Here is a 5577-nt window from a genome sequence, read left to right as displayed (position 1 = left end):
GGCCGCGTCCGCATCCCCTTCCCCTGCGCCTCTCGAACCGCGGGCGATGTTCCGCGCCCCCCGGTGGCAGCTCCAGGCACCGCCGGGCTCTTCGCCGAAGAGTCTCCGTCGTCTGGATTCACGGCCCCAGGATGGAGAAAGGCGCTTCTCTTTAACTGGCATTGCACCTTGCTGGAACGTGACATCGTTATCATTTTTTATTCTGCTTCTGCTCTACCTTTAGCTGCTGTGGCAGCGGAAGTCAGCAAACCTGCACAACATGACATGCTTTACCTGTCAATAATGACAACATACATTCAGAAGTTGCCTAATTTCTCAATCTTTAATCTTGCTGCTAGGGGTTCCCTATTACAGTACTTTAGTTTGAATGGTATAAACCTGAAGGAGCACACAGTATTTTTTGCTGGTGAAGTTGCTTTTATTGGTGCAAAACCACAAACAAGTGCATTTCAGTATGGATTTTCTACTATTATCCTTCTCTGCCCCTCACTCCCGCCAATGCCTGCTAGCTATTTATCTGGCCTTTTCCCAGAGATAACCCAGCACCTAGCCAGTTACTTCACCCTACAATACTTTCTTGAAGAACTGAGGCAGCTATTCATTAGAAGAGAAAGCTGACATGGATTTTCTTTCAATTTCCTTTCTCTTTGCTACAGCCTATATTTTGGCCTTTCCTATCCCAAGCCTGTCTTTTCACCTTGTTCAGGTAGCTCTTGCTTTTACTACTCCAGGGGTACTATAATAGCATATGTGCCACTTGACTCAGGCAACTAGAAGCTTTCATCCACTTCTTCCCACCCTGCCCAATCCTGTCCCACTAGGTATCCACTATTCCCCACCACTAGGTTGGACCTAAGTAACTATATGGGAACTTGGAATTCTCTACACACAGGCCTTGGTAAGTTAACATCACCACCAGAGTGTGGGTGCAAGGGTTTAAGCTAGAGGAAGAGGAACATGGTCACTCTCTCCTTTGCCACCACCCTGTTTATCACTCCTTATTGATAGCTCTGGCTTGCAAGATGGTAGGGCTGGATTGTTGACTGCTACAATTTCTCCACAGCTGGACTTCTTCCTCATTTGGAGTTTATTGCTGGAAGCAGCACTTTTTCAGGCCAAGCAACTGGCAAGCAACTTCATATCAGCCCTTACCCACCTGATATCACTTCTCTGCTACCACCTGGACCACAACTAGCAGAGCTGTTGGCATTCTTTCACCATCTCCCCTCACTACTGGCTGAAATATCAACTAAACTCCCTCTTACATTTCCCTCCACAAATGACTTCTTGCCATTGAATGGAACATCTCTCTGCCTCCATTCTCAACTGTGATTCTGTGGAGTTTTCAATTGCTTTTGTATAAAGCCCGGAGGCTTACTATGTTGTAATGGTGGGACAAGCAGTCTATACATTCTGCAGAAGTATTTAGTTAATATCTAAGACCGCTCACTCACTGATTCTGGGCAGCTTGCAACAGTTCAAAGCAGTAAAAATAAAACATTAAACATTAAAAGATGGCCATACTGAGGAGGAAAAACCAAACTACTGTATCTACCTGGAAATTAGCAGGACCACACATCATCCTTTTCAATCTAAGGGAACAGCCAGGTCTTAAGTGCCTTCCTAAAAGCCAGCAAGGTCAGGGCCATAAGGACTTTGGGGAGATACTATTCCAAAGGGCAGGTTGCAACAACAATGAAGACATACCTCCTGGGTCCCATAAGATGTCATTGTTTAATTGATGGAATCCTAAGCATGTTGATCCTGATTTTTGTTTTTAAGACAGATAGAAACAATAGAGGTGGTCCTGCAAATATCCAAGCCACATACCATGAAGGGCTTTATGGATGACCAGCAGGACCTTGAATTTCACCTGGAAGTTCACTAGTAACCGGTGCAGCTGTGTAACAAAGTAACAAAGTAGCAGTGTGACATAGTATACTATGGTGCACCCATAACAGTCTGCCCTGCTGTATTTTGGACCATCTGTGGCTTCTGAAGTAGTTTCCAGAGCAGCCTCATGTGAAGTATGTTGCAGTAATCCAACTACCTGGTGACTAAGGCATGAATGATCATAAGAAGGATATTCTGATCCAACAATGGGCACAACTGGTGCACAAAACAAATCTGCAAAGGCCCTCCTGGCCACGGCTGCTATTTGCTCTTCAAGCAGGAGCTGTGAGTCAAGTGATTTCTAATAACATACCTCTAAATTTAAGACACAATTGATCACTTTTGGTAAATTAACATATATCAAGGTTTTTTCCCCAAAAAAGTTAGAGTCATGTCATTTAAACAAATTAAGCTATGTATCTATAAAGAATGTTTAACACATTTCAAAAGGATTTCATATTTGATAGCATTGTTTGCAGAGGAGAGAACTTTCAGACTACATCACATCTATCTCAACAAACTTTAGAAAAGCAGTTGACTACATCTTTTCAACAACCTTTCAATTGTTTTAGGATGTTTAATGTTTATATTTTGTTTTATTTTTGTTTCCATTGGCTGCCTTTCCTGATACTATTGAAGGAAAAGTTACAGTGTCCACCAATAAACAAGTAAAACAAAACAGTGAATGGATATAAAGGGTGTTCATATAAAGTGAAGATAGATGCAGCCTTTAGGCATCTTTAGGCAGATGATTTTATATGTGTCACCCATTTCCAATGAACACAGGCCTTCTTACTACAGCCCTAAAAGTAATTTAAGAATACAAAAATGGTATTACCTCTGTTTCCCTTCTTAGTTATCCTTCTCTTTCAAAAAAGGGAGAATATGTATCAGTATGACTTCACTAATCTAATCTGTAATCTCCTGAGTCATAGTCTCGTTCTTCTCCTTTCCAGTTTAGCAGTTGAATGCAAAAATGTCTATTTAATTTTAGTCAGTGCACCCATCCTTTTTTATTGGCATGAACCATAAACAAGATGAAAGACATACTGAAAACTGGATCCATGTGATCTGCATCTAGACAAAACTTGGAAAATGCTGAGAAACAGGAATGGTTTAATACGTAAATATTTTAACCACATTTTAATAAATTACTAGCAACACCTGTGTGTATCCTTCCAATAGTGCATCCTTCACTGCAAGTGGATGATATTAATGAAAACTGAAAACCAATTTATCTTCCCTGTTCCAGTTTTTAATAATTCATAAAGGGTTTAAAACATATTTTCACAATAATCAATTTAAGATGTTTTGTTTTTGTTCAGAACGTGTAGATTTGGAACTAAATTTTTATTAAAATAATTCATATGCTTCAGTTGCTGGGTTTTTGTTAAGTATTCCCAACTGACATTCAGCAACCCAATGCAAGTCAACAGCAACAGTGAAAATGGATTCATGTATTTGCTTACCTTATCTTTTAACAGTAAGCATGAGGTACAATTATACAAAAGATGCATGTCCTACTGCAGCATTAAGAAGCACACCACTCATAGATAGTTCAGTCAAGGACTGTTACGAGTAGAAATCATAAGACTGCTTTCAACAGAGGATTCTGGCAAAATAAATGCAATCTTAGTTGGCTATTGCTACAGACACTGACGCAAATAACCTGAATATATCAAAAAGAAGAAAGCCTGATTAAAAGATAAGGAAGTGGAAAGTAAATTAAGACTATCATAAGACTGCAGGCAAACTGAATTAATTCACAGCATCCATCTTCACTGGAAAAAAAATGGGATATCAATATTTGAACAAGCATTTTTTTTTCAGAAAACAAGAGACTGTAAGGATTATCAACCCAATAAAAACTCTCTTAATCCAAACAGCATTGCTGAGCAATTTGAATGCTTCAAAACTTTTAATATATTGCTATTTGGATCTTCTGAGAAAACTTAATTCTCCTGGGGATAAGAGAATGTCCTTTTCACAAACTGACATCATATCATACAACAGGAAATAGAAATACATAGATCAACATTTTTACCATGAAGCGGAGGAAAAAAGATAATTTAACTAAGGATTGGTTCCAAGACAGGTGTTTATTTGTTCATAAACATTAGAACTGGAAGATAGCGAAGTTTGCTAAAATACCAAAAATAATGAAGAAAACACTCAAGTGGACTATAAAAAACCTCCAAAATGATCTTGAGGTGAATGGCTAACACTAATAAAAACCAAGGAACTCACTTAGTGACTTTAGGCCAATCATTCTCCTTTAATTCAACCCATCTTATGGGCTGATACCCAGGATAAAATTAAAGAAGATCTCTAGGTTAGTTGCCTTGCATGTGCTAAGCAAAATACCATATAAATAAAATGAATAATATACTATGTTCTATGCTACCAAGTGCAAATTGATGAAGATGGGCGACCCCCAGAAAAAAAAACAAAAGACCATCCTCCATATATGTACTGCAGACTGAACAGCGATTAAGCAGAAAGTAGATCCTGAACTTGTAGCTGATAGCATGGTCGACTCATCATGTACCAGTTGTAGAGAACATATTTTTCAGTGATATGATTTTTTTTTAGGAAAAAAAAAGAAAATGGTCCTTTTTGTCAATTCTTCATTTTTTACAATGTCATTTCACATACTTTTGCAGTGAGTTCCTTAACTTTCCAAACAGATTTTGAGGTGACACAGAACTTAAGAGCAAAGGGCAAAAACCAAACAAGCATTGATTTCTCTCTCCCCCCCCCCTTGGTGTGGAATCATTCAGTTTATGGAAACCCAAACCATACACCTCTGGCTTCAAATCACTCTTATCACAGTATTCAAACACCCCCTCCCCCAAGAAATAGTATAAAAAAACCCAGGTAATATTTTGTTGAGTAATTTTGATTTAATCCAAACTGCGAAATCTATAGGCAAATAAAATACATCCAAGACTAAAGCATGGATTGTTTAACCAACCTTTAAAAATCAGATGATATTGTATGGAAACAGTTGCATTAATCTTTAAGATGGACAAATTAAACTTCCAGACATATGAAGGAGTTCCTTCATAGTGAATTACAGAACAGATTGACATTATCTAAATTAGCTGTATCAATACATAGTTTTCGTGGATTGTGGAAATATGAAGATTCCATTTAAATATTCAGTGGTTACTTTTCATGTATACATCTCTTAACATGTTTTTACGATTTAATTTACAAAAGGAAAAAGAGCTAGAAGAAAATTGAGGAGGAATACAAATTTCAATGTCAACGTTATTTTTGGCTTGAACAAAATTGTAGCAACATTAATTATGCAATGGAGAACTATGAACATTTATATACAAGTTTTCCCACAGTATCTTATTTTTGATCATGAGGCCAATAATTTTCTTCAAAATAGAAAAAATAACATACCCTTATTTAAAACTGCTCTACCAAACTGATAGTTTAGAATTCAGTGCCTGGACAGAACACCTTTTTCTTCCATTTGATTTCTCCCCACCCCTGAGCTTAGCAATTATATTGATTTTAAATATTATAGCTACAGTAGTATATACATATCTATAAAACTTGTAAGATTCAATGCAGCAGTTAAAAAAACCCACACATACTAGAATATTTTCAGCCAATCCTGGGAGATTTGTTTTGCTCATCGGATTCTTACTTTAAAAATCAAGTAAGAGG

This window comes from Python bivittatus, unplaced genomic scaffold (assembly GCF_059951505.1).
Source record: "Python bivittatus isolate LINGU-HERP-01145 unplaced genomic scaffold, Pbiv_v1 ctg000590_np1212, whole genome shotgun sequence".
NCBI lineage: Eukaryota > Metazoa > Chordata > Lepidosauria > Squamata > Pythonidae > Python > Python bivittatus.
This window is presented reverse-complemented; position numbering follows the sequence as displayed.